This window comes from Arvicola amphibius, chromosome 11 (genome assembly GCF_903992535.2).
Source record: "Arvicola amphibius chromosome 11, mArvAmp1.2, whole genome shotgun sequence".
NCBI classification, from domain to species: domain Eukaryota; kingdom Metazoa; phylum Chordata; class Mammalia; order Rodentia; family Cricetidae; genus Arvicola; species Arvicola amphibius.
This window is the reverse complement of record NC_052057.2, coordinates 15842719-15854005: the sequence shown is the minus strand read 5'-3', so window position 1 is coordinate 15854005 and position 11287 is coordinate 15842719.

Genomic DNA, 11287 nt, shown 5'->3' with positions numbered 1-11287 from the left:
CGTTTTGTGATAATTAAATCATACAAGATCAACTTAACTCTGTTCCTAGACTCGTTAAGCAATAAATTAGACTTCAAAGAAGTAGGAGATTTAAAAGGCGTATTCAGGGGGTTGCTCATCCAGAAAAGATTTCAAATCCCACACGATCCTGTTGGGGCTCATCTATTTGGAAGTCTCTCTTGCAGAAATCTAGAGTCATCAGGTCACTCCATCCCGACACAATAGTCTCTGCTACTTGTTGTTTGGTCTATGATATTATGTCAATAGACTTCAGAGACATTAACACAGGAAAAAGAAAATACTTTAAACCCAAGGCTATCCCAAAGGGTTCAGCAAGACATAAATCTCGAGTCGCCAGATTGATCAGATAGCAAATCCTACCAAGGAGTTCAGGCAAAATTGAATCAAACTGACTGTATCACATTCCTCAGTGCACTGCAAAACTGAGACAATGTTTTAGGAGCCAAGGTTCTTCCAGTTTGCCTTGTCATTGCCTGCCTGCCTGCCTGCCTGCCTGCCTGCCTGCCTGCCTGCCTGCCTCCCTCCCTCCCTTTCTCCCTCCCTCCCCCCCTCCCTCCCTCCCTCCCTGCCTCCCTCCCTTCCTTTCTATTCTACACAATTGTCATGCTTTGGCTGCTCTTCATAATGAGACCTTGGAAGGCCACATCATTCGATTTACAGCTCCACTCAGCCTGGGTTCCTGCAGCTGCACCCAGCTCCACCATCTTCTTCCACTCACTGCAGAGCAATGCTATTAACTGCTATTGGGAACTAAATGCTTGTCAATCGACAGAAGGAGTTTTGTTCCAGAGGACAAACAGTACTTACTACTGCAAGCTTTACAGGGCCTTTGTTCACATTAGGGAGACTCCCCTTTTCAGGAGGATGCAAAGCACCTGTCACGTCAGCTTAAGCTAGAGAAGGAGCTCCACCCACCTCCTCTCTGGGTGTCAGCATGCACTCCAGAAAGTGAACTACGATATAGGACCCTGGCAAAAATGTTCAAATAGCCTTAACGTGATGACAGGGAGTAGAAGAAAACAGAGTAGATTTCAGTTTGAACCCAAAGCACTCTACAAGCCATTCTAGCAGTGAGCTAAATCCCAGCCCTGCCTTATGATTTTCTAAGTGGAAGAGATAAAAGTCTGGCATCTGCTTTCTGATTTCAGTTGAAACTGGCTAACTGCATTATCAGGAGCTTCCGTTCCATTTCAGGAAGCCCCTCTCTGGTGACTGTCGTTTTCTTCTCAAGGGTCCTCTACCCAAAGCTTCAAACAAGACAAGGTTTTTACATTTACACAAAGATGTGCGCAAGGCATTAGTATTCCTAATGCAATTTGCATTTAAATGGCAGCCATTTAAACATTAAGCATCCGGTTTTGTCTCTCTGCTGCACCCTGCCCAACTTTAACAAGGCCCCACACACAGTCAGACTCAACGGGTTCAATAAATTCCTAATCCTAGATGGTCAGGCACTCAGAAGCAGGAAATTATATCTAGAAAATTTCTTGCCTTCAAGATTGTGTGAGTCAAGAAAGGAGTGATCAAAAATAGTTTTCTACTAGGTACTTCATAGGCTAAAAGTCTCAACTCTTTTAGAAAATGGCACAAATATAATTAAATAGTATACTCATACATAATAACTAATATATAATTATGTTATTAATATATAAGTATGGTAATACTGATTACTTCAACCCTCCATTGCACCCAATGAGATATTTGTTGAATATTTGTTATGAAGCTTCTATAAGTATTTTATGTAATAATACATACAGCCTCTTATACCATATATTGATAAACCCTACACAAATAATATTGCAACACAGTTTTAAAAATAATACTTTTGTAGTTTTTTTTGTATGGCTTGTAGTAATTGAATATAGACCCTCTTCCTACAAACAGCTCAAAGACCCTGGAGTGATAGTTGCCCAGCTCCCACCCCCAGGGTGGATCGTAAGAATCGGGAGTGGGTAGGCACTGTTCACTTATTTTAGTACATAGCTGGGCTCATCAGAGGGTATGCCTTACATATTCATTCATTCATTTACTCATTCATTCAAGATTTTAATTTTGATGCCGTGTGCTGGACACTTGGGTTCGTCTTTACTGAACTCGCACAACGTGAACATCACAATCGCAGAAGAGTCTTATAAAATTCAAGGTCGCGATTTTTATAGTATTTAATCCCACTTCATAACTGACAGACCTACCACCGGTGAACTACTTATATGCTAAATGACTGAGATACAAAAATTTGATGGCTACACTACTTACTTTCGTACATGTGTCAATGGTATTCACAGGCCTATAACATAAGGCATTCTTGACTAAGAATTCTTTTCCTGGCCTAAATGCTAACGTTTTAAAATGCCTAATTAGACGTTTCCGCCACATATTATTGTTGAGCCCGCACAAGATGTTTAAGACCGTGAAAAGCTGAATGCAATGGCCTTCTTGTTGGGAGCTGGAAATTTTTTTCCAGTTCATTGTTCTTTTAAGTAATCCGTTTTTACCCATACTCTTAACTGAATTCATAATTATTTCCTTTGCTCAAGCAGGATTTCAGACTTGAGTGCATAAATTAAATTTCACGCACACATAGGAAAGACTGCTAGGCGAAATAATATAAACAAATTAAAGACCTCTTTTAATGACCTTTGATTTCCGTGATTATGGTCTTTGAAGTTACCTACTAGGCACAGTGGTTTTCTCTGTGTCTAGAAAGCTGCCTAATAGAATCCAGCCTGCTAACCCTGCAGGTTGCGTTTTGTGTGGCTTTCTTCCCCACTGCCTCCTCGCCACTCCCCTGGAATAGTTCTGACGCCCCAGCAGGCCCGGGCCTGGAGGGGGCAGGGCCACCCCCAGCTCTCGCCACCCGAATCCGTGGGGTAGCCACGGCCACCTAGGCAGAGCCTGCGCCCGGTCGGGTGGCGGCTGCGTGACTGGCTGCAGTCCCCACCCCGACGCTGTGGTTAGGCAAACTGATCTCATCGCTGCAGCTCACGACACGCGCTTCCCGTCGCCTGCACGCGGCGGAACGAGGGGCCCGCCCCTAGGTCTAGGAGCAACGAGCCAGAGCGGCAGATAAGCCCGACCCGGTCGCCACGACGTCCCTCGATTCCCTCTGTCGTTCTTCAAGTTATCTCTAACTCTCCCCGAACGTCACCAGGACTGAAACTTCCCGGCCTGACCGTTGTGCACTGCTGTCCTCAGCCCCTCCTCCGCCCCTGTCCCCGGCGTGCACACAGCTGCCACCCTGTCCCTAGACCGTCGGAGCTCCTCCGGGTGCCGGGGTCGGTCCCTCGGCCTCGGGCTCTGCCTGCCGGCCCCGCCCGCCCCGTCCTGGTCGCCGCCGGCCGCTCAGCTTGTGCCTAGCAACTTCCGAGCCGGAAACTTCCCGGGCGTCACCAAGAGCAGGGCACCCCCTCGGGCTAGAGACGGCGTCCGGAATAGGATTCCTTGGCGGATTACGCGGCGCCGTCGGCACGCAAGGCCAGCCCGGGCGGCCAGGAAGCCCCGGGAGCGCACGCGAGCGGCGGCAGCGGCGGCGGGAGGCCTGGGCTTGCGTGACCCGCCGGCTCCCGGCCGCACGCACTTCGTGCTGGGGGCACAGGTGCTGCAGGGCGGAGCCCGCCGTCCACTTTACAGCCCCGGGACCGCAGTCACGCTATGTTTGTGGGTGGGGAAGCCAGTTCACCGTGTCCCCGGTGTTATCGGGAACACCGGTAACCTGGGCAGTAAAACCTGCTCAGAGCGATGCTTTAAGCCAATCGGAAGCCGGGGCTGCTCTGTCACTAAGGAGTAAGCCGCAGAAACTTTCTAAGGAATGGGTTGGGTGCAGAGGCACAGCTCACAAGTAAGAGTCTTGACGTGCCTGCCGACAAAGGACGCAAAACCTCATTTCAGAAAACAGTCGTGATCTTTTGCTCTCATCCCTCCCAGAAGCATTTTTTTTTCAATATTTTATTTTTAAAATCAAAGCTTCCTGATCGCACTGGTGCACTAACTGAAGAGACCTCTTTATTGAGATGACTCAAAAGCCCAAAGGAAATTTAAAAAGGGAGCCCAAGAGGTTTGAAGACTACCGAATCGAAGCTCTTATTCAAAATTATGTGATCAAAAACTGTTTTTCATGGAGCTGTCTACTTATGGAGATTTGGAGATAAATCAGGTTCAGATGGAAAAGATTCGATGCCCAGTTTAAATCACCCCCACTAAACTGAAATCTTGGAAAACCTTACTATAATTTAGACTTTGGTGAATTTGTCTAATCTCCTATAGATTTATGATGCCTAGTTTTACACACACACACACACACACACACACACACCCCACTAACACTTGTTAATATAAGTAGCCTTAGTGAAGAAGCAGGGGTTCTCCTATGTTGGCATTCCTACCATAAACGTTTAGGAAGGGCTTTAAGGTCTTTCACTTTGTCACACCTGGAAAGAGGGAGCAAATGTCACTAGTTTTCCAGTTTTCTCTCGGTCACTTTGATTCTCATTTAAGTGAATGTAGGGAATGTTTGCTTTTGTTTGACGAGGACACGTCCCTTCTCCTGAGCAGGACTGTCCCCTTCCCTGGATTCTGCTTCTGCTTCTTCTCTAGATGTGTAAATAAAGAAGCGTCCTTGCGTCTGGCCTTGCCTTTCCTGGTCCCCAACACTTGGTCAAGAGGCTAATATCTGGCGGAGAGAACTGAGTTGTGGTACCCACCTCCTAGCATTAGTGATGAGGTTCAAAGATCAGCATATAAGTCAAAGTGTGCTGAGGAAAGTCATTTGCTAGCATTCTTTTGTTTGTTTGTTTTTCGTGTTTTTTTTTTTTCTGTAGCTCTTGAGCCTGTCCAGGAACTAACTCTTGTAGACCAGGCTGGGCCTGACCTCACAGAGATCTGCCTGCCTCAGCCTCCCGAGTGCTGGGATTAAAGGTGTGCGCCACCGCCCAGCCCAACCTAGCATCCTAATGAGGTTGGGAATGCAAGAAGTCTCCTCTCGGTGGCAAAACCTATGAGCCACCATAGCCCTGCTAACTGCCAGCCATACAAGAGAATGGAACCAATGTTTAGAAAGTGGTAGATTTCAAGGACTGAGTGGTTCTATAGCTCTCTAGCATTTCAGAATTTTTATGACTTTCTCAAAGCAATCTGGCCTATCCTTTCCTGGAGTTGATTAGCTTTCCTGTGGATCCTACTAGGCACGCCTGTATTCTGACAGAATATAGATTTATGGCAATAACTTTAAAATGAATGTTTATAATACTTAAGATTTGTGGTACTGTCTTTAAACTTGCTTTTCCACAGAACTTTTTAGACGTTTTCAGCACTAAACAACTGCATCCCCGTCTCTCCCTCTCCTTCTACAGTTTGTAACCCTGTGGATTGAACCAAGAACATCACCTATGCTAGGCCAGTAAGCCACCACTGAACTCTACCCATTTTTTTGTTGTTGGGGGAGGGGACAATAAGGTCTCACTAAGTTACCTAGGTTGGCTTTGAACTTGCGATCCTCCGGACTCAGCCTCCTGTGTAGCTGTCATTACAGGCATAGATATGGGCCACTTTACTGTCCCACGTCAACATTTCTGACAGCTCTGCCATCTGGGTTGTATGAACAAGTTTGTTTCACATTTTAGTATGTTCAGTTTTCTCTTGTTCACACTTTGTCTCCACAGGGTCTCGTGCAGTCCAGGCTGGCTTCTAAAGTGTTATGACCTTGAACTTCTGATCTTTCTGCACCGACACAGTTGACCAAAGTTACAAGTTTGTGTGCTACCATGCCCAGCTTTTTGTGTTGTTGGGGAATCACTTCCAGGGCTTCTGAATGTTGGGCAAGAACTCTAAACTGGGCTACATCCCCAGCCTGTAGTATTTCCAGCTCTTAAACTTTATAAATACAACTCTGATGGACACTGAATACACGTGCTAAATACTTTCCCAACTCTCCCAATAACCTCGTGGAGCTTCTTTCATCAGAATTGGGTCACAGGTTCCTTGCAGATCTCATAGAAGGGACTTGTGAAAATGACCTGATCCAAACCCACTCCTGAACTTGGGAAGCCTCCCAGGTGCTTGTGGATAGAGGTGAGGTGAGGGTAAAGAGGTCTAGGTTCCTGAACACAAGGAAGATGTTAAATCAAATGTCTACTTCAATACTTTGAACATTTAAAAAATTTAACCCCCTCAAAAAGTTATACATGTATTAATTCTTTCACAGCAGGCTTTAGGTATGAGGCACCCCACTGCTCTACGTGACATTGGGACTGGAGCCCTGGGCCTCGAGCATCTCAGGTAAGCACTCTCATCAACTGAGCTACAACCCAGCCCACAACTCAGTGAATGGCATCAAGTCTTTAGCAGAGGCACACAATACCAGGAAAACAACGAATCTTCATTTCCTATAAACTCAGTAAACTTCATCATAATAAGGGAATATAGGATCACTTCTGCCAGACACTCCTCCAGATAAATGTGAATTAAGACACTTGTGGAAATCTCAGCAATAGGAGGTTGTCAGTAGAGATAACATCTATGATGTAGTCCAGCGTGGCTTGCAACTCAGGATCCTCCTCCTGATCAAGGGCTGGAAACTGCAGAGATGCACCACCACTGCTGATGACAAACACTTTTTGTTTTTGTTTTTTTTTTCCCAGTGTATACGGAAGGTACTAATTTTTGATTTAGGGTTTTAAGCAAAGATTTTGTTTCTAATTATGTATGTACACGTTTCTCTCTGTGCATGTCTGTGTACGTGCAAGTGAAGATGTCCTCGGAGTCCAGGAGAGGGTGTGAGATTCTTTGGTTATGAGGCTATAGGTGATGGTGACCCTGGCCTAAATCGGTGCTAAGAAACTGAAATGCGGGTCCTCTGCAAGAGCAGGGTATGTCCTTAACTTCTGAGTCATCACTCGGGCCCCAACTTTTATTTCTTTGAAGTATCTAATATGTATGGGGTGTTTAGTGTAGGCCAGGTTGGGATCCTGAGAATTTAATGAAAGGAATTTGAGGTTAATGGCAAGATTAACTTTTAAGGAACTATTAGTACACTCTGAGTATCAAATTCACTATGGGTGTTAAGTTGTTGTTATTAGAACTTTATACCTTTGTGTGTTTTTTAAATATATGGATGTAACAAATACTGAATTATATTTGACACAGTATATTTTTAAATGAAGTTCTTCCCAGTAGTGACCAGGCCACAGTCGATACATTTATAGTCATGAAATATTTTTGCTATAGTGAGTGTCTTTTTTACAAATGGTTTATTTTTATTTTATGTGCATTGTGTTTTGCCTGTATTTATATCTGTGTGAGGGTGTCAGATCCCCTGGAGTTGGAGCTACAGGCACTTGTAAGTTGTCACGTGGGTGATGGGAATTGAACCCATCTCCTCTGGAAGAAAAGACAGTGCTCTTAACCGCTGAGCCATCTCTTCAGCCCCTGTAGTGAGTATTTTAATTTTCATATTTGAAAGTAGGCATTTATCATTTAAAGATCTAACTTGTCTCATGGGAAATTTGTTTAATATCTATAGTCAAAGGCTTAAACAAATTCGTATTTGTTACACAACAGGTTTCTGCACCGATGACAAAACATTTGAAGTTTTAGAGAGATGCATTTAAACTCTGTGGACCTTTATTTTATCATATGCTCACTTATAGTGTATGTAAGGATGGATAAAAGATACCGAGCCCAAACCTACAAATAGTATTTTGTGGTCGAACTCATTTCTATACCACAGCTATTTGGGGTTCAATATGCAAAGCAGCTCGAACAGGCTATCTTCAGCTTTAACTGAAATAGCATGCTAGAAGGTCCAGGATGGAAGAAAATCCCATCTCAATGAGAGGAAAATGTGCGGGGCAGGTAAAACAAAGCAAAGCGGTCTTTGTAGCTAACCTCTTTTGCAAGCTAGAAGCTGTATGGCAAACGTCGTGAGGAAACCAAGCCTGGGCCATGTGTCTCTAATCCACAGCAGGCGAATGTTCCAGGAGGACCGGCTGTCTGGCAGAGACACGTAGAGCGGCATGTGAGGCCCAGGTGCTTCCACTTACAGCCACCCGGGATCCAGCGTGCTTCTGTGCTCACGTGATGGGCCGTGCCCTCGGCCACTTCCATCAAAGTAAACAGAAGTAGGATCTGACAGAGTTATGTTTGGAAGGAGCCTCAATTAAATGAGGCATTGTGTATGAAGTGCCTGGCAAACAGACCGAACCCAATAAATGTTAGCTTTTTCAAAATTCGGCACTTGTACTGGAGGAAGCCCAGAAACGGTAATGAAAGCAGCAGTTGTTCCCAACCCGGGAGGCCTGATTGCAGCCATCTTGTTCCAGCTTACAAGAAGAGAGATGTGTTGGGCTGTGGTTCGCAGGATGAAAATACGGCTGGACTTAACTGTAATTTTATCTTGCTACCTTTGTACCATTCTGCATTGACTTTAAAATCAGCCATCTTGGGTGGACTTCCTGTTGTTTTTAGCAGACCTATAAACAAAGTACCTATTTTCCTATACTGCTTTTCATAGGTTCGTGGGAAAGGAGAGGACGTAGCATGAAACAAGTGACCAAAATGAGTGATTGTCCTGGGTGATGAGCATTTCAGGGAAATTCCTACAGTAACAAACACACAGGAGTTCTTATAAACTGTAAGAGGCCTGCTGCCCTGTGGAAAGCTGAGTTTCCTTCATATACACACAGTCTCTATCTCTCATACACACACACACACACACACACACACACATCTCTCTCTCTCTCTCTCTCTCTCTCTCTCTCTCTCTCTCTCTCTCTCTCTCTCTCTCTCTCTATCTGCGCTACCTATATATCCCTTGTCTAGCACACGTAGAGCTCTGGATTAATTCTGAAGCACAAGGCACATGTAGGAGGAGCTGCTTATTAGTTCCCAGCTGCTTAGCCCCAAAATAACCACACAGAAACTGTATTAATTAAATCACTGCTTGGCCCATTAGCTCTAGCTTCTTATTGGCTAATCTCTTACATATTAATTTAACCCATTTCTATTAATCTGTGTATCCCCACGTGACAGTGGCTTGCTGGCTAAATTTCCCAGCATCGGTTTCAGGCAACTCCATCACTTCTCTCTCTGACTCCACCCTTCTTTCTCCCAGCATTCACCTCTGCCTTCCCCGCCTACTTAAGTTCTGTCCTATCAACAGGCCAAGGAAATTTCTTTATTCATTAACCAATAAAAGCAACACACAGACAGAAGGACCTCTCACATCAGGTAACACACACACACACACACAAACACACACACATGCACAAATAAACAAAATCACCAAAGAACAACAAAAGTATAACACAAAATTGTATTCCATACACCCTACAATGGGAATATTTAAATTGCATTTTAATGATAGAATGGGCAGTAATGGAATGGGATGGAGAAAAAAAGATGGGAGAGAGAGATGAATAGATAATCAAGAAAAAAAATACCAAGATGGATGATTGTGGTGCAAGCCTTTAATCCCAGTACTCTGGAGGCAGATGCAGTGGGTCTCTGTGAGTTCAAGGTCATCCTGGTCGATAGAGTAAGTTCCAGGATATTCAGGCAACACAGAGAAACCCTTCCTCAACTCCCCACACTCACCCCCCCCCCAAAAAAAAGCAAGACAAAGAAAAAAAAACCAAGACAGAACAGTCTTTTGGAACTTTTTAAAAAAATTACTTTAAAAATACCAGTCATATTTTGACCTTGCTAACTTTAGAAACTACACTTTTTTATTTTAAAAGATATTTTTAAAAGTTTTTGAGATTGTATTTTAATTATAACATATATCTGTCCCCACTTTCCTTCAAATTCATGGCTTCATTTTTTTAATTTATTCTCTTCTCATACAGTACATCCCAACTGCAACTTCCCCTCCCTCCATTCCTCCCAGTCCCCCTTCCCAACCTCCCCTCTCCCCCAGACTTACTGCTCCTCCATTTCCCTTGAGAAAAGAGAAGGCCTCCCACTGAGATCCACCAAACACAGCAAAATAAGATGCAATAAGACTAGGCACATTTTCACCAACTGTTATTGCATTCATACACGTGTCTGTGTACACACATATATCCCCCAATATAACCTGCTGACTCCACAATACTGCTACGTGTATGAATGTTTTTGGGGCTGACCATTTTGCATAGGAAGGCCAATTGAAAATAGAGTTCTTATTCCTGGTCTTTCAGAAGAGCTACTCTTGATATCTTCCCTTTGAAATTCTTACTGGGTCTACCATTATCTAATTAATTTTCTATAATGATGAAAAGTTTCTGTCTGGGTGCCACATGACAGTTCAGTACTCGAAGTGTGGCTAGTTCATCAGCAATGGGGTTCCTAAATTTATTTCATATCATCTAAGACCACTATTCTGGGCACTGAAGGTTGGAAGGGCATTTACCATGGGAAGGAAAATGGAAGCAAGGTGCTGTGTGGATGAGCAAGTATAGACAAAGGTGAATTACAGGCTTTCCACAGGATTTCACCGCTTTCAAAGGGTTGCCCTTTTTTAGCTATACTAAGTGCTTAGTGAAGAATATCATTTGCCAAAAGTGTAGTTATGCACCTTATAATAATATTTTGGTCAATGGCAGACCAGTCCAGTGGTTATAACTTTCAACAGTCCTTGAATGTCACAAGGAACTGAAACCTCCCATCACCCAGTGATGTTAAAGTCATGGGAACATTTTGTGGCACACACAACTCAAGTGTACCGTGCTGATGCTGGCGGAAGCTTCTGTTCCTAGCCCTACAGTATATATGCAGTCTCATACAGTACACACTCCTAGTTACCCAATAGCGACGGCTGCTGGCTTCTGTATTAACTATAACTTTTCAAGACTTGGGGAAGTGTTCACTTCTTCCGTGCTGTCATTTCCATACTAGACAGCTATCAACCAGCAGCCTGAATAGTTTTGGCACTCTTTCGCATCTCCTGGTTATCTTTCTCTTTTCAGTGCCATTTTCTTTATATTCATGCAAACTATTTTTCGATAGTAATCTGTCCTTTCTGCTAGAAAACAGGGTTTTCTATAGTCCCTAGAAGATCAGCACTTTGGACCTGAGATAATCCTGAAAAGGGAGACATAGCAGGCACTTAGCACACTGAAGGCCTGGGTTAGTCACCAAGCATCACCTCCTTGGGCTTGCTTGTCGCTTAATAGGTCATCATATTCACATTACGAAAGAATGTAGATTGAATAAAGGGAAGTAAAGCAGGGTGTAAAAACCAGAGGCCTTCCACACACGTCTCTATATACTTTATCTTGATTACTTTTGGACC